The following is a 23935-nucleotide window of genomic DNA, read 5'->3' as shown; positions in this document are numbered from 1 at the left end:
CATAGTGATGAAAGTTTGATATATGATGATATGATGAGATGGAGGACCTAAGTGGATTGAATATATATATACAGAAAGAATAGAAGCAGTAGATCCATGAAGCAATAGGAACAAGAAGCCAAAGAGTAATATGAAGAGTTTATTGAAAGCCATCAAAGAAGCAAGTCATCGGAGCAAGAGAAGCAGGTTGTCGCATATGCCAAGGGTAGGTGTTATCGAAAGAAAAAAGAGCAACAGCTATCAGAAGAGCGGGGGTAGGAAAGTATGAACTTCCTTGATCGTGGCTGAAGTCTCGCACTCAATCCTAGCCGTCAATCTCATAGTCAACCCTTAGATCACGGTAAACTGCGGGGGTTAAGGCCATTTTTAATCCTTGTGCCAGTTGAAGTCCTGCAAACTGTCGATTGCGATAACATTGTGGACCTACTGCACTATTATAGTACATCCTAAAGAAATATCGTATCCATCATATATCGCAAGTCTTAAAGAGTTGTAACGATGGTAAAACCTCCAATTGCGATATCATATTGCAGACCCGTTGCACCACTATAACATGACTTTATACAATTTCGCATTCGCAGCATCGCTAGTTTCTAAAGGATGTCAAACCGCTAATTGCAATAAGGTTGTGGACCCGACGAGTTTATTAACAACTGCTTAAGATCATATCACATACGCTCCGTCGGTCGTAGGGGATCGACTATGCTATGAGAAGACCTCCGGAAGTTGTGATTGCGATTAAAGGTGATGGTGTGGTATGTGGGACCTCCATATGGGTACGTATCTCAGGCATCTATCACAGAGAATAGGTAACAGTTCACAACTTGTGAACTTGAAGGAACAAAGGAAGCCAGAAGGTCAAGCGAATGAAAGAAGAAGTCGAAAGGTCAAGAAGCCAATGGTCTGGCAGACGATGAAGGTACAAAAGAAGCCGGAGCTCGAGTGAGAGAAAAAAAAGGAGCAGGACAGAAGTAAGCCGTAGGTCCAACAAGACACGAGGAAGCCAGAGGACGAAGAAATTCTATTGATTGGGTTAATCTTTGAAAGGCTCGAACCTATGATGAATTAATCTAGTACATAACGCAACCTGAAGAACAATTCTGTGAAGGGGAAAAATAAAGTTTCATCTGACATCGTTTGAAGGGATTAGTAGCCAGCGTCAGCATTGAAGCGTTTGTGAGTCTGTTTCTGGGAAGTAATAGATCGTGATAGCAAGAACAATGAGAAGCAGTCACGCTTGAAACAGTTACCACAACAGTAAAGAACAGAGGCTTGAAAACAAAGAATTGCTTTTTTGCATACTTTGAGGCTTAGCATAGATATCTTGTTGGAAAGCTTGAACAAATCTTGGAAATATTATTGGAGATCGTGATGCCTATTTTAAATCATCATGAGGTAACTTTGTAGACTCTGTTAGGGCAATATAAATAATTGTGAAGACTCCTTCATATGAAGACAGGCTATCATTAATGTAGCAGTGAAGGTGTAGATAGACAAAATTCAGTGAAGAAGATGTTGGGAGAAGAGAATAACTACCAAACATATCTAGACAATATATAACAGAGGGTTGGAGCCCTTGGGGTTTGTGCCTCAGAATTGGAAGGATTGGTGTCCTTGGAGTTGGTGCCTTGACAAGACAGGGTTGGTGCCTTGGAGGTTGGAGCCTCACAAAAAGTCCAAGTTGGTGCTTGGCAACTGGTTGGAGCCCAATATACATTGTACTTGATTTATTGTAAAGATTATATTAATAAAAGCATTTATTCCTGTTGTTCGTTTTGTGTTCTAAATATAATTGATTTAACTGAAAAAATAACAATTGAAAAGAAATATTGATTCACCCCCCCCTAGTGTTTCCAACATCCTTTGTAGAATTCCAAAATTCATACCTTCTTGTGTCCTCCAAAATGGAAATAAAATAACAAATATGCTAGGAAATGAGAATTTCACTCTCTTAGCGGCATATCTCAACATCTCATGGGAAGAACATACTTCATTAGCATTGAAAAAATATTGAGTCAGGTTAGTTCAAGCTAACATAAATTCCCTGTATGGAGTGACAAGGGAAGGGATATGTGTGAGGGAGGCACATTATCTATCCCTTCAAGTAATGAATTGGGAGGACGTGCCACACCATCCCTCGCTTGAATGAAATATGATCCATATTTGCGAAGGATTAAATCATGTTGGCTCATAAACATGGTGTCCACCTCCACACATGTAAGGGATAAAACACTTATGTCTTAGTTGGTTTCATGGTTTAGGTGTGTTTGTTAGTTGTTTCATGCTCATGGTGAATTTTTATTTGCATTTGATGCTATTAGTTTTGAAGTATTTCCTTATAACTAATTCCTCGAACTATGGCATTGTTGCATGGTTTAACTATTTTTTCCCTCCTCCACGGATTCAAGAGGCACGTGATTGGGTTGAGCCTCTAACTTGTCTACATTTTCTTCTTATCATCTAACACATATTAGCATTGCGATTTCATTTGGAATGGTCTTGGTGCTAGAATTCCGCTTCCCTTTCTTTCTTTTGTCCTTGGAGTGATGTTTATCCTCCCTCCTTCAGAGCAATCTTGTCCCTGTTACAACATTTTCTCTTTGCGTTAGTCATGCCAAGGCAAAGGGGTCATGGGCCAAGCTAAAGGTGAAGTCTTCCACCAGACATTTCCATTTTAAAAATCTAATGGAAATTCAACATGAAGTCGAAGAGGTTGAACATTACACAATGGGAGAGAGGGTGTCTTTCAAATTCTAACATTGTAGTAGAGGTTACAACTTAGATCCCAGATACAAGGAACACTAGAGGAAGGTATAATTAGTACTTGCACACCATAGATCTGTATTGGAATATGAAAATGCTACTATGCAAGGTGTTTCTTAATCACGATGATGCCAAATATGAAATTATTCTCATGTTGGATGAGATGCAGTTGTAGATAAAAGACTTAAATAAAAAAATGGAATGCATTGAAGATTAAGTTATTCATCCACCAGGTCCAAGGAACTCTAGCAAATAGGGTGAATACCCCATCGAGGTGGATCCTTCTGAATCCTCCTATATTTCATGTCAATCTCCCTAGTTCACTAGTTTTTTTTTTTTAGTTCTTTATAGTTTTTCAACCTCAGCATAGTAGCTTGATAAGCAATTTTAGTTTTGATAAAAAAACAAGATGTAATATTTTGTTCAAATTTTGATTACAAACCTTTGAGCATGATAAAAAAACGTTATGCATTGCCACTGATATGGTTTCCTAATGACAAACTAGGGATGGCAGTAACTCTCTCGACATATAATTTGTTGAACTATCAACAAAAAAATTTTATCTTAAAAAAACAGAGAAACTTTATGAATTTTATTGTATGCAATAAGGTAGTTATAAAATTAGTGATTGAATTTATGACATTACAAAAAAATGTTTTTTTTAGAGGAAAAAATCGTGATTTTATTCAACCAAGGAACAAAAGTACATTTTGTAGATGCCTAAACCATTCTATTTGGTGAGTCTTTCAAGCGATGCACATAAATAAAAACAAAGAAACTCATTTCCTTTCTTTTATCCACCTTTTTTTCCTTTCTTGTTTGCCACCTTTTGCGAAACTCCTTGATTGGGAGTGGCCCTTACAATGGCTAGATATTTTCCTACTAACTCTGCTGGTACTTCTTTATCTGAATCAGAACTCTAGGATACATGTGTTCTCTTTGTTATGGCTACTCCTTGGTTTTTGCCCATTTTCTCTTGTTGTTTCCCTAAAGCTTGCAAAACCTCTAAGTCCTTGGAGTTGTCGACATGTCTTGTAGCATCATTATGCTTTTCTTCACCTTTCCCCACCCGTAAGTCTTGTTGATTATGTTCTTCTAGTTGTTGATGATTCTTGTCCAATTCCTCATCTTCGTCATTTGAAGGAGGAGGATCTCAAAATTGTCATCCCTTTTGCTTTTGTTGTCTTTTCTTACTCTTTTTCTTTCCTTGAGGACAAGTATTCTACAGATGTCCTGTCTCATGACAAATTCGGCATCAGAACGCTGTATTTTCGAAATCTAACATTTGATTCCACTTGAAATCTTGATTCGTCAAGTGGATTCAATCTAGAAGGCCTTTACTAAGATCTATCTCAACACAGATCCTAGAAAAAGTGAAGATTCCTTTTTCCATTCTATCATTATCCGTCTTTAAATATTTCCCTAGCTTGTTTCCAATACCTTCGAGAACTTGATGGTGCCAAAATGGGAGGGGGAGATTGTGGAGCCTCACCCATATCGACATCTTCATGACCACCATTGATGTAGCATTGAAGGCTAGAAACCATGGAGTTGTGAACAATCCCGCACTTCCCCAAAACCAAGGACCCTCTTTTATGACAAAATCCAGGTCCTCTTAATTATCAAACTGAACCACAAAAAATCCCTTTGCACAAAGATAGAGGTCACAGTTGTTTCTCCAATATGTGTATACCCACTCGTGTAAATATGTATCTTTGGGTCAAAAACAATTAAATCTACAAATTAGAGCTATGGATTGCAAGAAATAGAAAAGTCTCTTGACTTCCTGGTAAATTTATTGACATATCTAGTACATTTTTTGCCCGTTCAAGTAGGTAAGGACTTGGAGTTGATAGAGGTGGGGATTGTCCATCTAGTATAACTGCTTTCCCTTTCACGACATCTTTGAATGAAGCTGGGCCCTTAGGATTTTTGGCAGATGAAATACATCCAAGTGGGTTAACTAGAGCTCCACCTCGTAGCGTCAAATTAATTATGATTGTGGCACTTTTATTAACGACACAGTCTTTCAGCTGAAAAAATCTTGTAATGATCTACCTTTGCGAATCAGATACTGTAGATCTGTTGGCACCCCCAATCTGGACTAGATTTTCTTTTTCAACTCCAACAAAATATCAGAAGATTGAACGACAAATAGAAGCGAGTTTCTAGTGAGGGATTTCACGAATATTTGGTAGGTCTCTTCTATATCCATTTTTGGCTGTTGCATGTACTACTTCTTCCTCTATTTTCTCATCCCCATATCTGCAAGATCCGAGAAATTTTTGGAAAAATATATGATTAACAGGCTCAAATGTGTATTTGGAGGACTCCTCTATAAATTGATTGCCTCCAGATTTGATGCAACGAAGTTGATCTGAGAACGAGGGTCACATATCGAATCATGAGATCCTTTCCCTTGGAATGTACAAGCATCCCCTCCATTTCTATGAACATGTCCACCATGGGAGTGTGTGTGTGTGAGTGTAAGTTTCACTTTATGTTCTTCATAAGATAAACATCATTGATTAGTTTCAATTTTACAGGCCTTTACTCCACGCTTTAAGATAATCATAAAACAATTTAAAATTGGGTATTGAAGTTATGACACCAATAAAAAATGAGATCATAATTTTTATGTATGTATTATGGATATAAGCTGACTTCCATGTTCTTCTTCAGTTTACCAATAATTTTAATATATCGAAATTATACTTTAGTGTTTAAGATGATCCAAATCCAAATCCTACATAATATAAAGTTACAATCTTATGTACAAGTTCACTAACTTTAAAGTGGTGGTTGACAAAAAGTGAAGTGTACATGTCACATACAGCTTTACCTTCCACTACTCACCTAATACAAATACACATCTTTACCAACCACCATTCATATTTTTGACACAAACATATGTTATTTATTCATATACATATTACACATATACACTAAAAAAATAATGTAATATATATATACACATATTCACCCTTAAAAAATAATTAATAATAAACCTACCATATTCAATAATACAAAAGAAATCTAAACTTTATAAAATTTTAATAAAACCATTCTATTTGGTGAGTCTTTCCAGCGATGCACATAAATAAAAACAAAGAAACTCATTTCCTTTCTTTTTTCCACCCTTTTTTCCTTTCTTTTTTGCCACCTTTTGCGAAACTCCTTGATTGGGAGTGGCCATTACAATTGCTAGATATTTTCCTGCTAATTTTGCTGGTACTTCTTTATCTGAATCAGAACTCTAGGATACATGTGTTCTCTTTGTTATGACTGCTCCTTGGTTTTTTTCCCATTTTCTCTTGTTGTTTCCCCGAAGTTTGCAAAACCTCTAAGTCCTTGGAGTTGTCGACATGTCTTGTAGTATCATTATGCTTTTCTTCACCTTTCCCCACTCGTAAGTCTTGTTGATTATGTTCTTCTAGTTGTTGATGATTCTTGTCCAATTCCTCATCTTCGTCATCTGAAGGAGGAGGATCTAGAAATTGTCATCCCTTTTGCTTTTGTTGTCTTTTCTTACTCTTTTTCTTTCCTTGAGGACAAGTATTACGATGTCCTGTCTCATGACAAATCGGGCATCAGAACGTTGTATTTTCAAAATCTAACATTTGATTCCACTTGAAATCTTGATTCGTCAAGTGGATGCAATCTAGAAGGCATTTACTAAGATCTATATTTGAAACATAGATCCTAGAAAAAGTGAAGATTCGTTTTTCCATTCTATCATTATCCGTCTTTAGATATTTCCCCAGCTTGTTTCCAATACCTTCGAGAACTTGATGGTGCCAAAATGGGATGGGGAGATTGTGGAGTCTCACCCTATCGACATCTTATTGACCACCATTGATGTAGCAATGAAGGCTAGAAACTATGGAGTTGTGAACAATCCCGCACTTCCCCAAAACCAAGGACCCTCTTTTATGAGAAATCCATGTCCTCTTAATTACGAAACTGAACCACAAAAAATCCCTTTGCACAAAGATAGAGGTCACAGTTGTTTCTCCAATATGTGTATACCCACTTGTGTAAATATGTATCCTTGGGTTAGAAACCATTAAATCTACAAATTAGAGCTATGGATTGCAAGAATTAGAAAAGTCCCTTGACTTCTTGGTAAATTTATTGACATATCTAGTACATTTTTTGCCTGTTCAAGTAGGTAAGGACTTGGAGTTGATAGAGGTGGGGATTGTCCATCTAGTATAACTGCTTTCCCTTTCACGACATCTTTGAATGAAGCTAGGCCCTTAGGATTTTTGGCAGATGAAATACATCCAAGTGGGTTAACTAGAGCTCCACCTTGTAGTGTCAAATTAATTATGATTGTGGCACTTTTATTAACGACACAGTCTTTCAGCTGAAAAAAATCTTGTAATGATCTACCTTTGCGAATCAGATACTGTAGATCTGTTGGCAACCCCGATCTGGACTAGATTTTCTTTTTCAACTCCAACACAATATCAGAAGATTGAACGGCAAATAGAAGCGAGTTTCTAGTGAGGGATTTCACGAATATTTGGTAGGTCTCTTCTATATCCGTTTTTGGCTTTTGCATGTACTATTTCTTCCTTTGTTTTCTCATCCCCATATCTGCAAGATCCGAGAAATTTTTGGAAAAATATATGATTAACAGGCTCAAATCTGTATTTGGAGGACTCCTCTCTAAATTGATTGCCTCCAGATCTGATGCAACGAAGTTGATCTGAGAACGAGGGTCACATATTGAATCATGAGATCCTTTCCCTTGGAATGTAAAAGCATCCCCTCCATTTCTATGAACATGTCCACCATGGGAGTGTGTGTGTGTGTATAAGTTTTACTTTATGTTCTCGATAAGGTAAGCATCATTGATTAGTTTCAATTTTACAGGCCTTTACTCCACGCTTTAAGATAATCATAGAACAATTTAAAATTGGGTATTGAAGTTATGATACCAATAAAAAATGAGATCATAATTTTTATGTACATATTATGGATATAAGCTGACTTCCATGTTCTTCTTCAGTTTACCAATAATTTTAATATATCAAAATTATACTTTAGTGGTTAAGATGATCCAAATCCAAATCCTACATAATATAAAGTTACAATCTTATGTACAAGTTCACTAACTTTAAAGTGGTGGCTGACAAAAAGTAAAGTGTACATGTCACAATACACCTTTACCTTCCACTACTCACCCCATACACATACACATCTTTACCAACCGCCATTCATATTTTTGGACACAAACATATATTATTTATTCATATACATATTATACCTATACACTAAAAAATAATAAAATATATATATATACACATATTCACCCTTAAAAAATAATTAATGATAAACATACCATATTCAATAATACAAAAAAAAAATCTAAACTTTATAAAAGTTTATTTTTTCATGATTTCAGTTATAATTTTAAATTAATAAAATTATTATTTTTAATACATAAATGAATTTAACATTTCCAAATACACACCTAACACAAAAATTAATACAATATCGCCATTTAATATTTTAAAATTCATCAATTTAAAATTATTCTGAACCAATTTCAAATCAAATTCCTTTCTTCTCATTAGAAATACTTATCAACCATTTTGTCATTTTGTGACACGTTTAAATTACTAAATTCCTAACGACCCTTGATTAAATTTTATCATTGTTGAGTTGTAGGGAAAATGACATGATGAGCGTGAAAGTAAAATAACACGTGAATTTAGACAAGTATGAGTTGTTATTGTTGTCTTGTCTCCCTCGAGTTAACACCCACTGGAGTATTTAATGGGCATCGTTTTGTGTAAATTAAATATTTCATATCATTTTAAATGACTTTCTGTTAAATAAAAAATATTTCGTGTCATTTAAATATTTTTAAATATATTTTAATATAAAGTGAAGTTTTCAAGCACGACAACGAATAGAATTTTTGGTGGGAAGGTCAACATCAATTCACAAACCCACCCGCGAGTCGGGACAACCAATATAACTTGGAGTGACCAGTAATTCCACTTGACATTGAAGGAGGAACATTCCGGGAAGAAGAGTGTTTAAATTATTTTATATTAAAGTATGGAAGTTGTCTTTATTGTGATTTTTTGGATTTTTTGATGTGGAATTTGGCGAAAAAAAGAGGTGAAATCTTCATTTGTGTCATTTAAATTAGTTTTTTGATTGTATATATGGATTCAACACCCTGACAAATCCTTAGGGCACTTTGATTATGCAGGGATTACCCATCAAACTTGTGATTTCAATAAATTCTTGCTAGATTTTACGGAAATTAGACCAGGAAAACCCATTGGAAAAGCTTCAAAATAGTCGCACTAAAGTCAACTCGTTAAAGTATGTGTAGTAAATTTAGTGTAAATAGTTTGTCTGGGGTAGCTTAATTGATAATGAATATGGAAATGAAGTTTTACCGAACCAGAAGTCTTGGGTTTAAATCTTGTGCTATCCCCCGATGGGGTGAGAAGTTGGACATGATGAAGATGTAGCCCTACCAAACTTATATTTTTTTTTAAGTGCAGATATGGTAAATTTGAAGGGTTATTTAATTGGTTAGTATAAGTTTTTGATTAGATGGTAACTTGAATTAGGATATTGGTGGTAATTTGGTATATAGTATAGGTTTTTGGTTTTGGACGGTAAATTTTGAAGGTTAATTCATTTGGTTAGTATGATTATGGTTAGAATATTGTTTTTAATTTAGCGGAGTAAAATTTTGGAAAAAGAAGAAGTGTTTAAGATTTTTTTATTTTTTAAATTTAACATTGTTTTTTTAATAATGAAATTTATTTATTAATATTATATAATTTAAAGATTAATTTTTTAAAATGGTTTTTTTTGTAAGCTTGGTAGGACTACATCTTCATCATGTCCAACTTCTCACCCCGATTGGGGGATAGCATAAGATTTAAACCCAAGACTTTTAGTTCAGTGAGACTTCATTTCCACATCCATTGCCAATTGAGTAACCCTAAGTGGACAATTTGAAATTTATTTATTAATATTATAAAATTTAAAGATTAATTTTTTAAATGAATTTATTTGTTTATTTAATTTTTAAAATAAAAATTAAAAAATTGATTTTATAATTGATTTATTTATTTTCTTCGTAGAAAAAAATTCGTAGAATTTATTACAAGGATAGCATAAAAGTCATAATGCAGATACACCAAGGTGTATTACAACCCCAAGGATCACTCATTAAAGTGCGACCATTGATCGTAGAAAAAAACAAAATCATTGAGAGACTACTCAAAGTCGACAGAAGGACGAAAAAAACATATGCTTGGACATCATGACTATACCAGAAACAATGAATAGTAGAAACAAAGATAACTTGTAAACATACTCTAACGGGTGAATATGAACATAAACAGTTGACTAAAAATATAAACAAGAACTAATAAACACAAAGCAACCTCCCTTCGCTAAGGATTAGGCATCCTCAACTAGAAATGGAACAGGAAAGGAATAAAAAATCATGCACTGATATAAACATTAAAGACTATGTCGTAACCAAAGAGGAGAGACAAAAAGTGACACTTCTCAGCAGAAAGAGCGCAGACGCTAGGCCTCCCTAGGACCCTCTGAGCGTCTCTGTTAATATAATGCCTATGATAAAACTGAAATGCTTTCGAATTTTTGTGCTCGACCATAGACTAGAGGCGTTGCTCCATCCTTTAAAATCTAACTTTTGAAAGAGAATCTGCAAGATGGTTCCTCTCCTTGAATACATGAGTGCAAGAGAAAACATTAAATAAAGAAATGAGATGAAAAACTTCTTCCAAAATAGGCACAAGATATATGCCCTTGCAAGTCTGAGTTTTGCTCACACAATTTATGACCAATTTTGAATCTCTGAAGACATGTAAAGAAACATATCCTTTTTCTATGACAAACAAGAGAAGAGACTTACACACCATTAGTTCAACTTTATTGTTTGTGCCACTACCAAATCCCATAGAAATGTGAAAAGAATGTGGCCCAGTAAAAAAAAAACACCGCCCACCACCACATGCAACATTTTGCTTTTGTGCAACACTGTCAAAATAACCCCATGGAATTGACGGATCAGGTTGTTCTTGAATGATAATTCTAGGGGCGACAACACCTATAGATTATAGGAAATGACTTAGAATGACCATCCCTTCCCCAACTAATTGAAGGGTGGAGGAAAGTTGGTCCCTTAAGATTGAGCAGTGCCTGGAAATCTAGATTCCCCAAATAAGAATAAGAGGTAGCGCTCTAAACAAATGGGTACTTTGGTCCTCATTCCTAGCCCTCTAGGCCTCAACTATTGGCTCCCCTTCCCAATGCCAATTTTACCCAAAAGCTTGTTGAACCAACCGTAAACACGCTGAGAGAAAAGGAATTTAATGAATAGGTGTTTTGTACATTCCCCATTTTTCTTGCATAAAGCACACCAGCTTGGGCCTGTCATAAATCTGTGCTGCATCACATCCCAGGTTGGAGATTTTTTATTTAAGATGCACCACATAAAGAGCTTTTCCTTTGGGGAGCACTTAAATTTCCACAATGACTTCCACCACTCGATTTCCTCCCTGTAACCTTGCTCTGAAAGAAGAGTGATGTAACCAACTTTTGGGGAATACACCTCATTCCTGGCAGTTTCCGATACCAACTCTTTCTCCCTATCAGAAATACGAATATGACCATCCCCAAGAGATTTTATAAACCGAGTCCAAAAATTTGCCTGCTGACCTTTTAACTCCAGGGCCTTCATGGATAGCCACCCTTGTCTCCATACAGAAGAAGACAATGGATTTTCAATATGGGCAAGGCTGATAAAACCATGGTCCCACAAGCGTTCTATGATTTCCTATGGGAGATGGAATCCTACAGCATTGCCCGACTAGGGATCATGACCAATTTGCACCTTAGAACCATTGCCAACATGCTAGTCCAAACTAGAATCAATTAAATCAAATGAATATGTCATGGTTCTCCAAATAATGGAACAATTACTTCTCTCCTCTATTGGTCACCTAAGCCAGTCCTATAGCAAAATTAGTGCAATGTATTAATGATAGACTACCGATGACCACAAGTTTTGGCAGGAGATCATACACCAACCACACTTTTTTGTAAGAGATTTTGAAAGCATGAAGACATTTTTTTATCCCCCATCCTCCCATTGCTTTCTACATAGCTAAACATTTCCAATTAGCCCAGGGGAGGACCGCCCACTCACTCTGACCAGAACAAAGAAATTTGAAACAAATATGCCTAGCTTTTTCCAAAATACATTTGGGGATCTAAGCTAGACACATCCAATATAATGGGATAAACTCCAACATCGACATTACCGAGACTAATATTCTAGATCCAGAGAGCCATCTATGGCTCCAAGATTTTAGCCTTTTCTCCATCTTTTCTAGGATCCGATTCCAATGCTCCTTCTGTATTGATTTAGCTTTAATTGAAAACTAAGATACTTTAAAACCTTGTCCAATTGAGCTAGGTAGAAAGGAAATAAATATATCAACATCTCAATCTCCTTTGCCTCTAGATTATGAACGGAAATGCATGATTTTTGATCATTTATCATCATTCCAATTGCAGTCCTAAAAAGGCTGAGGATTCCTGCAAGAGTCTTTGCATCTCTCCTAATCCCGCTACAAAAGATTAATACATCGTCCATGAAAGGAGACGAGAAACAACTTGACCTTGTGTGATTTTAATTCTTACATATCACCCTCTTCTAATAGCATTTGTAATTGATTTGTTAATGCCTTCAATCACTGGAAGGAACAAAAGAGGGGAGAGAGGGCACCCCTACCTCAACCCTCTTTCTGCCCTAAAAAACAAGAGGCAAAGCCATTGACGAGGTTTGCAAAGGACATAGATTGCAAGTAGTTCATGATCCAAACCATAGTCTCCCAGTTAAAACCCACTTCTGTTAGAATTAACTGCATGAACATCCAACTGACTCTGTCATATTCTTTGGACAAGTCAATCTTATTGACAACCCCCTTAAGATTCCTGGATTTTAAACCGTGAATGGCCTCCTGGGTGCCCCCAATGGCCCCATGAATCTGTTTCCCATCTAAGAAACCAAACTGTTCACTAAAAATAACTTTGGAGAGAATGGGTTTGATTCTTAATGAAAAAGTTTTGGCATTGACTATGTAAATGTTGCTGCAAAGGGAAATGGGATGAAAGTCTACCAAATTTCATGGATTGTCCTTTTTCAGATCAAAGCAATACAAGTATAATTGAAAGCATGGAAGATTTTTCTTTCATGCCTTGATTCCTCGACTACATGCATAAGATCCCTTCCTACAATGTAAAATAGACATGAGAAGAATTCAACCCCCCAACCATCCAGTCTAGGACTTTTGTCCTTTTTGAAAGATTGGAGCACCACCTTTAATTCTGCTTCTGAAACCTCTTCCTGAAGAGCCTGGTTTTCTTCATCCTCAACAAAACTTGGAAAGGTCAGGGCCACTTGCAAGGCTTCTGCAAGTGAGGAAACTTGGGGCTCCTTAAATAAGGATTCAAAATGAGTCTTTCCTAAGGTTGATAACTCATTAAAGCCAAATATCTCTCTACCTTTATCATTTACTAGGCTCCAGATGGTGTTTTGAATTTTCCTACCCTTTGCAAAATCTTGGAAGAACCTTGTGTTGTCAACCCCATTTTCCAGCCATAGAGCATGACTCTTCAATCTCCAGGTAACTTCCCTAGATACTAGCAAGGCTTTGCTTCAACTTTCTAGCTTGAATACTAGCTCCCTTGCAACAATATCATTAAATCCTTCCTCCCAGGACTGGCTCGCTTCCTGCAGCAACTTCTCCACCTCCTGCAACTCCTACTCCCCCTTTTTTCTTTTCTGGATGTTCCAATCTTTTACCACCTTCTTTAAATTATTTAGATTTGCAACAAACTTCTCAGAGGTTGGGGCATCCTCTCTCACCACAATATTACAATGATGTATGATAAGATCGATAAATTCCTCATCTTGAAGCCATTGGGAGTTCATATTGAAAGGGGCCACTGGCTTAAGGCCTATGTTCCTCATTTATATAAAGATAGGGGAGTGATCCGAATCGCTTCCACAACCCACCCATTGTCTTATAAGAGGGATGGAATCACTCAAATCTTCCGAAACTAGGAAGCAATCCAATCTCTTAGCAACTCGATCCTCCCCCGCCCTCTTATTTCTCCAGGTTGCTTGGAGTCTAACTGGCTTGATGTCAATGATATTTGACAAAATAAGCCTATGCAAGAAATATTATGATAAGAAATACGGTCTAGCCCTCGGACCCCAAGACTTCGCATTCCAAATAGAAAAGTTCAAATCTCCACTTACAATCAACTTTTGCCTCTTGCAGAAAGAGCAATACAATTTTTTGTCTTAAAATCTAATCTTATTTGAAAAGGGACCATACAGATTAATTAAAGTAAACCATTCATCAAGTTCTAGTGATAAAAATTCCATACCAATACCTCCTTCGAGTCCCTAAGAGGTCATAATATTTATAGAACGAGTATTGCAACCCATGGCTATACCTTCAGACCTTCTCACAATGTTTATTCCTAGGAAAGACCATCCCTTTAGAAGGATCTCTAGGCTTTTTAAGACCCCATCACCCTCCCCGAAAGTCTCTTGCAAAAGAAGGATGTCAAGTTTACTTAGTTCCAAAAGATGAGATAGGGCATGCTTCTTTGAGCGGCATGCAATCCCTCAACAATTTAAAGATAGAATCTTCATTAGGTAATTTCCTCCTGGGGTTGTGAGCCTCTAAGAACACCTTTAATGGATAGTTGTTTGCCCACAACTAAATCCTCCCCAACTTGAGACTGAGCTCTAGATAGAAAATACTTCCTACTTCGCGGCTTATTGCCAAACTGAACTAAAGGAACTTTCCCTAGCCCTCCCAATAAACCTTCTGCAAGGGATATTATATTTTTAGATCAAATATTATATCAACCTTCACTTCTATGAGAGGAATTCAAAAAGCCCCTAGAGGAGGAACTCATTGTAGAAGGAATATAATTTTCAGATTAAGCAATATTCCATATAATCAGAGACAATCTTGCTCTGGACTTCACAGTTCTTTTAGGGTTTGAGGTATTAACACATAAATCATATTTTGAGGACAAATGACTTGAACATTTAGGTGGTGTAAATAATGACTAAGATAAAACTAAAACATGATGAGAAAATGGAGAATTACCTAGACCAAATGAAGCAAGAAGGTCTGCCTACAAGATCAAGACACATTAAATTAATGGAGAGCTCCTTCTTGTTGCTTCTTCAGGTCCTAGGATCCCTACGCCAACCCCACCTCCACCTTTCAACACTAATAGTGAACACATCCTAGCTTCTGAGGCATTCACTGAAGGAGAAACTCCCGCTGACTCTTTTCCTTTTTGGGAAGTAGAAACACCCACTTATGACAAATGGGGCCCTCTAGATCTTGCCATTTCTTGGGGCATAGTACTTGTGCCGGTCAAATCCTCCTCACCCAGGTCTGAATCCTCTTCTTCTACCTTCGAAGACCTGTAGGGATTCATTGGCAAAGGACAACTATTCAACAAATGGTCGTAGGTGTGACACCTCCGACAACGGAATAATCTAGCAACTGGACTATTTTCTCCTCACCTTCTTTCCCAAGTGTGCAAAATGGATAGAATTGAGGTCGGATGTCAATGTTTAAGAGGATGCGAGCCACCATTTGTTTGCCCGAGGAGAGATATGATTGATCACATGCCAAGAAGTCCCCTAAATAGCTAGCATTGTCCCTAAAAATTGCCTCATGCCAATATTCTAAGGGCAAACAAAGGAGTAGAACCCAAATTGACATTTTATTAGATTTTTCCTTCTACATGTCGAAACTCGTGTGCCAAAATTTAAATTGAATTGGTGAATGAAATATCTTCGAGTGAACCTTCTGGATCTTTTCCACATCCTCCTTATACAAAAAGGAGATATGGATCCAGCCCTTACCGAGTCTGCAAATATCTACTTCCCCCCTACATTCAAGCTTAATATTCTTCACCACCCATATTATTCACCACCCACCCTCACATTTTCCCCACCAAAGTCTACTCTCCCAATTATTTAACCTGTAACATTTTTATCTCTTTGCCTAACCTCAGATTTACATGGAACCCATCCTCATGTTGCTTATAAATATTTTTGATTTTTTACTAAGAAACATTATCTTTGAAGGAGATGGGGAACCACTCATCGAGTGAGCCAAGAATCTGATTAAAACTCCTTCAACGTCCACTCTGCTACCTTATAGTCTAAATTCCCTACTCTGACCAAACCTACCTCCCAACACTTCAATACCAAGACCACCTGATAGACCTGCGACGCCAATACTACGATAAGTGAAATGACAAGTCCTTTTCCACAATTGGAGAGAAACCCTGATGACACCTTGAAGGATACCTTAAAGAAACACAGGAGGCTTCACTCAGCATCGACACTCTAGAACCACAAACAAAAGATCTATTTCCACTGCCACTTGAGAATTCTTGAGAAAGACCAATGGTGTATCCAATATTGCCAAAAGGATCTAGACTAGATGATGCAAGGATGCCAGAGAATAAACCTGAGGTCCTAGAAGGTTGGAGCATACTCACTGCATTGAAGTCACTAAACGCAATCTTATGGACCGAAAATTCCATAGGGATGGTACATGACCCTTCAACCACAACCTCGCTACCTCCACTTATTATGCCTAGAAAAAACTCGTCTGAAAAGCAAGAGGTGGAAATCGAATACAAAGCAGCCTCACCATGGAAGATTTGAGGAACAGAGGACTGCAAGGGCAGTGATTGAACTGAATTTTCCTTTGGCAAGCGTACTAGGCTGCCATAGAGCCTAAAAGTCTGAAAGAGACAAAAACCTTGATGGCGAGGTCCAAATGGAGACACCACCTTCTTCCTCGAGCTCGTAGTCAACAATTATATCCTAGAAACTCCCCATACTGACTAGATTCCACCAAAAAACCGTAAAACACATATTACTGCCCAAAATAAAACAACCTAACTACCATAAATAACATGTAAAATTGTTATCAATCACTAGAAAATGAAAGACTAGCTAGCTAGAGGGGAATGGATAAAAATTTGCTTGACAAAAAAAAAGAGAGCCAGTCAGAAACACTTAATCAAAACATATTTATTAAACCCATTCCTGCCTTCATGTGAAAACAAACTGAATTCAAGATAGCTGAAGGACACTGTGCACCCCGACCCCTCCTGCCTTATCGAAACCCAAGCGGGGCTGAAGCTCTGCTCGAGTCCTCAAATAGTCATGGCTATGGTTTTTCTTCAAACAACCCCTCCTCCTCTGTTTTCCTTCTAAAGTAGAGTTTTGTTCATACACTAATTTTTTTTGCACTATCGATTTTATAATTTTGATTATTTACAATAAATTTAAAAAATTTAATAACTAAACTTTCATCATCCAAATAAAATAATAATTTTGAAAAATATATAACACCTAATAACCTCTTTATATTTAAATAATAATAAGTAAACCTCTTTTTCATTTTATATATTATGATAAATTATGTTAAAACCATTTCTTAACCTACAATTAAACATAAGCATATTTTATTTATTTGGAATAAGTTAGCCCCTGATAATATTTTATAAATTGATAATATCTATTATCTCTCATTACATAATTAGTTATTAAAAACATTAAAGTAAAATATTTTATTTATTTCGAAATATATAATATTTTAATAGATAACTCTTTACCTTGGACTTTAAATAATATTTTACTTACCTTATTAATTAATTATCAAAATAATGGAATAAAATATTTTATAACAACTAGTTTTAAATAAATATATAATATTTTAATAGATAACTCATTACCTCAGATTTTAAATAATATTTTACTTACCTTATTAATTAACTTTTAAAATATTTGATTAAAATAATTTTCCTAACAATTAATTTCTAAATAAATATATAATATTTTAATAGATAACTCCTTACCTCAGATTTCTAAATAATAATTTTCTTACCTTATTAAATAATTAATTATTAAAATATTGGGCATTCTTAACACCCTCGCCACTCGTGCTCTAAGGATTTCTAATGATAAGAACTTCGATAAAGAGAAATCCCATCTCCTTAATGTCTTTGTTGAGAACAGTTATAGTAAACACCTTGGTTAGAAGGTTTTCCTTAAAGCCTCAAAAAATTCAGTAATTAAAGAAGAACCTAAAGAACGAGTCCCAGGTGTCCATCTTCCCTTTGTCCAAGGAACCACTGATAAGATTGCTCGGATTCTTAAGAAACATAATATTCCCTCAACCTTTAGACCCCTCAACACCATTCGTAAATCCCTCCGATCGATGAAGGATCCTATCGACCCTAAGGACATGAAGGGTGTCTACATTATTCCTTGTTCCTGTGGGATCCCCTATATTGGGGAAATGGGACGCTCTATTAACCAAAGGATTAATGAGCACGTATCTGACCTAAAGCATGGGAGAACCAAGTCTTCCGCACTAACAAAGCATGCGGAGAAGACCAAGCATCATGTTTGTATTGAGGAGGCGAAAGTTATTGCTAAGGTTGCGCAGTTCCAGTCTAGCCTAATATAGTCATTTCTTTAGTCAAACCTAGCCGTTGGAAGATCTGCTCTCCCTATTTAATATGTAGCCATGATCCGACTCTTTAACTTGTCCCGACGATGAACCACACTGGTTGGTTCGAAACGCGTCGACAAATGTTTTTCATGTGATTTACTCTCATAAACTTGATATGGATCATAGAAGCCTCAATTCAACAACGAATTTTTAACTAAATATATATTGCGAGACCTGAGACTTTTGTGATGTGATTAATCCGAAAGACATTTACCTAAATATATATTATTTTAATAGATAACTCCTTACTTCTAATTTTAAAATAATATTTTACTTACCTTATTAACTAATTTACCAACCGTTAATTTTCAACAGCTAATTCTGAGCAATGATGCATTCATGCTATTTATACCTTAAGATCAATTGATTCTTCACCTTGTCTTGAGGATGGACCACATTAGTTGGTTCAAAATGTCGACCAAATCTTAATAATGTCATTAATCCAAGAGACATTTATCTACATTATAGATCACAAAAGTCTTAGATCTAACAATATATAATTAATTTAATATAAAAAAACATATTCTTATTTAAAAACTATTATAAGATTAATATTAATTATTTTAAATTAAATATATATCAAAACATTTTACCATAAACATTACATTTGAATAATTAATTATCCACTTTAATTAAAATACAAAAATCTAAACAATATTGATATATGTACACCTTCTTAAACATATTTTGAATAAAAGCAAATACACCTACACTGAAATATACATACTATTTAATTTACAACTCCTAAGAGGCTTTAAAAGACTTTGGCATGTCCATATTTTCCTTTTATACGCGTGCCAACACATGTTATTACAACTGCTCCGAATTCTCGAGTTTTGATGTTTGAAATCGATTTACAGTAGTCTTACGACACAATCTTAAAATTATATGTGCCAAATCTTTATAAAAATAGTGAAATTCGATTCGAATTTAAACTCTAGAGTTTTGATGTTTGAAATCGATTTACAGTAGTCTTACCACACAACCTTAAAATTATATGCGCCAAATCTTTATAAAAATAGTGAAATTCGATTCGAATTTAAATGTTGTAAATAATATTTTATGTTTAACCCATAATTTCACAGATTTTAAGGGTTGTTATTATTATTATTTGAATTAGCTAGTGGATATATTTAACATTTTGAAAATGTGGTAAGGTTTTTTCTTAAGTGAATATATATATAAAAGTTGTTTTGTTTTTAAATGTTGAAAAAATTTATTTTATTTTTATTTTGTAATGGGTTATTTTAGATATTATGTTGAGTATGGGGAATATTAATGTTATCATTTAATTATATTGTTCTTTGTTTTTAAGTGTTCTAATTTAATGATGCGTTTTTACAATTATTTCAATTGAAGTATTTGGTCACATTGGTTAGGGTTGTTTAATTATATAGTGTAATTTTATAATTATTTCAATTGAATTATTTAGCCAAATTTGTTATTAGTGAGATAAAGGATACTTTTAACTAGAAATAGATGGGCAAGGTTACACCAGTTTATAAAAAATAAATAAGTTTATTAAATATTTGATTTTTAAATTTTTTTGATGGTTAAAGAATATTTTTTAGATAAATTATTAAAAGCAAAGTCCTATGGTGTAATTTTTTACTAATCAAATGGAATTATGACATCTAATACTTTATTTTGGCAAGAATTTAAAAATAAATAAATTATCTACTTCTTTGCTTTAATTTATTCTACTTTGAAAAAATCCAAAATAATAAAAAAAGTTTAACTATTTATTTACTTTAGGTTATTCTTCTTGTTGGAAATAATACGGGGGGTGAATAATTGTTATCAATTCAACGCTTTTTCATTTTCATACTCAAATTCATATACGCTACTTCAGTTAAGGCAAACCGCGTGTATACACAACTATGTGTAATGCAACAAGCGTATATGCAATAAACTTATGATTCAATTAGTTGATCCTTAATGAGTGCATCAGAACATTATTAACCATATGAACAGTAGACAGGAGCAGTAGAACAGATCATCACACATAAGCAACACACATGAACACCATGATATAAGGTGGAAACCCAATGTGGGTGAAAACCACCTGCTGCAAGTCGTCTCTATCTTCTTTTAATAAGAAAATTCTTTTTACAATATTTCTGTACTGGTGCAGTCTTATACCAGTACACAGGCTTCTACCTGCAGAAGGCTACAACCTTCTCTCGTTCTCCAGCTTCTCCTGGAAGGGAGCTGCAACCCCCTTAGCTCTTGTACTAGCCGATCCTTTTACTAGTACGTAGGTGCCAGCCTACTGAATGCTCCAACCTTCACTCGTTTTCCAGCTGCTACTGGAAGGGAGCTACCACCCCCTTAGCTCTTGTACTAGCTGATGTACTAGTACATAGGTGCCGACCTATAGAAGGCTACAACCTTCTCTTTCTTCCTCTAGGTACCACGTTTCATAAATTTTCAGACTGGATACTCATGGAACACATCATCATAATCTAAAGGCCACGTTTCATCCAATTTTCATACTGGACCCATCAATATCATTGAAGCACACAATCAGTCAACACTAGCATCATCAATCTCTGAATCACTGAAACCCAGTCAACAAACTGCAAGCACCAGAACACAGAACTCTGCAACAATGTTCAGATCTAACCATATCATCAAAAATCATGTATCAGAGTGCATACGCTACTTGGAAGAGCCGAACCAGCGTATATGCGCAACTTCACCAAAGCGAACTAGCGTATATGTCATTAATTACTTACTTATAACTTCACTGCACTTCCTGACTCAGACAAACCCAGATCATTACATATATAAGGATAATATACATGTTAGCAATCAGATCTAGTCCATCAGATCACATAAAGATAAGTCATTATGATACTGATCCATTATAGATCTCATTCATCAACGCTGAAGCTAAACACAATCAACCAAACTAAATATGCAGGATACTAACACCAGTAAACAGTCATCAGAACTCATCAACAACCAGAACCACCTGTAACATCATAGTTCATATGGTATATGCTACTTAGATGTATCTAACCTGCGTATGTACGCGCTTTTATCATAGCCAAATAGCGTATACATCTGTAAATATTTATTCATGCTTTGCAACTATTCCAAAACATGAGTTATACCCAGATCAGAATATTTACAGAACATTACATGCATCAGTATACAGATCTAGAATAAGCGTGATCAAACCGTATAGAGATGATTCATTCCAAGCCATTCGATCCCAATCTATCCTTAGATCTTGTTCTCCATCAGCCGCTGAGATTCCTCCTTAACAAAGCATTATGAACCCATAACCTGCATACTAGATCTCATACTTCATCAGATATTCAAGACTTTCTGAAAAATGCCTTTGCCTAATGATCTTCTTCTCCTTTTATAGTCTTAGGCCTTACTCAATACCATGGTCCAAAACCATTTAGAGCCAATACTAGGGACCCAATACCCAGGTTCAAGACTTCGGATGCAATACCAAGGACCAAATACCAAAATACCATGGACCAAATACCACGGACCCAAAACTTAGTTTTCCGACATGTACGCACCTTTCCTTGTGTGAAAGTGCGTGTGTACAATATACGTGCCTTTGTATATAGTGATCCTGCGTGTATACACTACTTGGTATATAGCGAACCTGCGTATATACGCGACTTGGTATATAGTGAACCTGCGTGTGTACACGACTTGGTATATAGTGAACTTGCGTATGTATGCGACTTGGTATATAGTGAACCTGCGTATATACTTTTCTTTCTTCATTCTTTGTAGTCTGATCATCAATTCTTTGCTACTGACCTGTTGCACTATGATCTGTCATCTGTGTGAGTTTCCATCAAGGACAACACTTGTATCATAATGCCAACAATCTCCCCCTTTGGACTTGATGGCAAAGCTAACTTGCCATACTGAGAACTGTCATCTTAATGAGTTGTCATTGTTCATTACATCTGAACTAATTCCTTTGAGCTGTCCTGCATCCCATGTATTTTGTCACATCTGATATCTCTTCTATAGAATCATCTAGTTATATATAAGTGAATTGTTCTTCTACAAGTGGGTTGCCATCAAGTACAACACATGCATCATAATGCCAACAATCTCCCCCTTTGGACTTGATGGTAACAACACCAAATCACTCTCCCCCTTTGACATCAAGGGCAAAGGGCGGACCAAGATATTCTCTTTCCTTGATAAACATTCCGCTGTCCATACTCCCCCTGAGTACCTGCTGAAATCTATGAATGAGCTCCCTCTTTGTATATGCCAAGGTGTACCAATCTGTCCATGCTCCCTCTGAGTACATGCTGAAATCTCTGCTCTGCTGAAGTGTGATGTTCATGCTCCCCCTGACTGTAAGCAAGGTCTGCAAAAAGATGTTCTACAAGAAGAACATGACTCTATCATAAATGACCTTCCTATCACCAAAGACTCATACATACATCCGTCTCCCAACCCAGTGGGGATATACCAATATTGACTCTCCACCCAACCAAGTGGGGAAACGCCAGATACCAAATGTTTGTACATGACTGAAATATTACATCATCCTTGCCATGCATAGTGGGGGTAGAAATTACATCATATGTGTTGAGATTGCAACAAGATGATGGAGCTTAGTGAAAAGAGTCGCCTTCACTAAGTGGGCCCGCAGGAAAATTATGGCGCAAGTTCTATTTTTGATCCCAGCAGGGATGATCACAGTGTGGGTGACCACAGTATGAGTGATCACAGTGTGGGTGACCACAATATGGGTGACCACAGTGTGGGTGACCACAGTGTGAGTGATCACAGTGTGAGTGATCAAAGTCTATTTTTAGACTGGCTGTCAAAAATAGAAAAGTCAAATATTATTGTCTCATAATAATATCTGGACTATAAACTTGATCTTATTCTCTTGGAGCACTTCAGGATGAGCTACGGATGTGGTACATGCAGATCCCAGAAGGAAATACGTGGTTACCTATGGGATGACTAATATTTGCATGCAGGACTTCAGTTAGAACTCAAGTGAGTTGAGTTTAGTGGACTGGAGGTGCAGTTGATGGAGTTGTGTTCAGTTTAGCTTTGTTAAACTGGTTGTATTTAGTCTAACTGGAAAATAGACTAGAGATGAGTTGGGTGAATTAGTTATTAATTAATTCACAAGTTATTAACTCATAATGCAACTATAGAATACATCAGTTAACTCAGTTGCATGTCAGTGCATGTTCAGTTTAGCAGGGACAGGTGTTAGAGAATCAGATTGCTATCAGTTGTGACTATAGTTGTGCATCAGATCTTGCACAATCAAGGGATTGAGTATGCCAATGAGTTTGCTCATGTATTTGCCCAGTATTATAGCCTCTGCTCACGTCTTACAGAGTGTGAGTGATTCTTTGGAGGTGAAATACGAGTTTGGTAAACCATTCTCATTCATTCTTGAGTAGGTATTGAGCAGTGGAGGCAGGCAAGCAGTGGAATAGATTTGGAGATCAGATCTGAGCTGTATTGTGTGTAATAGGTGGAGCTGGTATTGG

This window comes from Pinus tabuliformis, chromosome 5_2, assembly GCF_031772625.1.
Source record: "Pinus tabuliformis cultivar Carrire ecotype Pingquan chromosome 5_2, CPIR1, whole genome shotgun sequence".
Taxonomy (NCBI): Eukaryota; Viridiplantae; Streptophyta; class Pinopsida; order Pinales; family Pinaceae; genus Pinus; species Pinus tabuliformis.
This window is presented reverse-complemented; position numbering follows the sequence as displayed.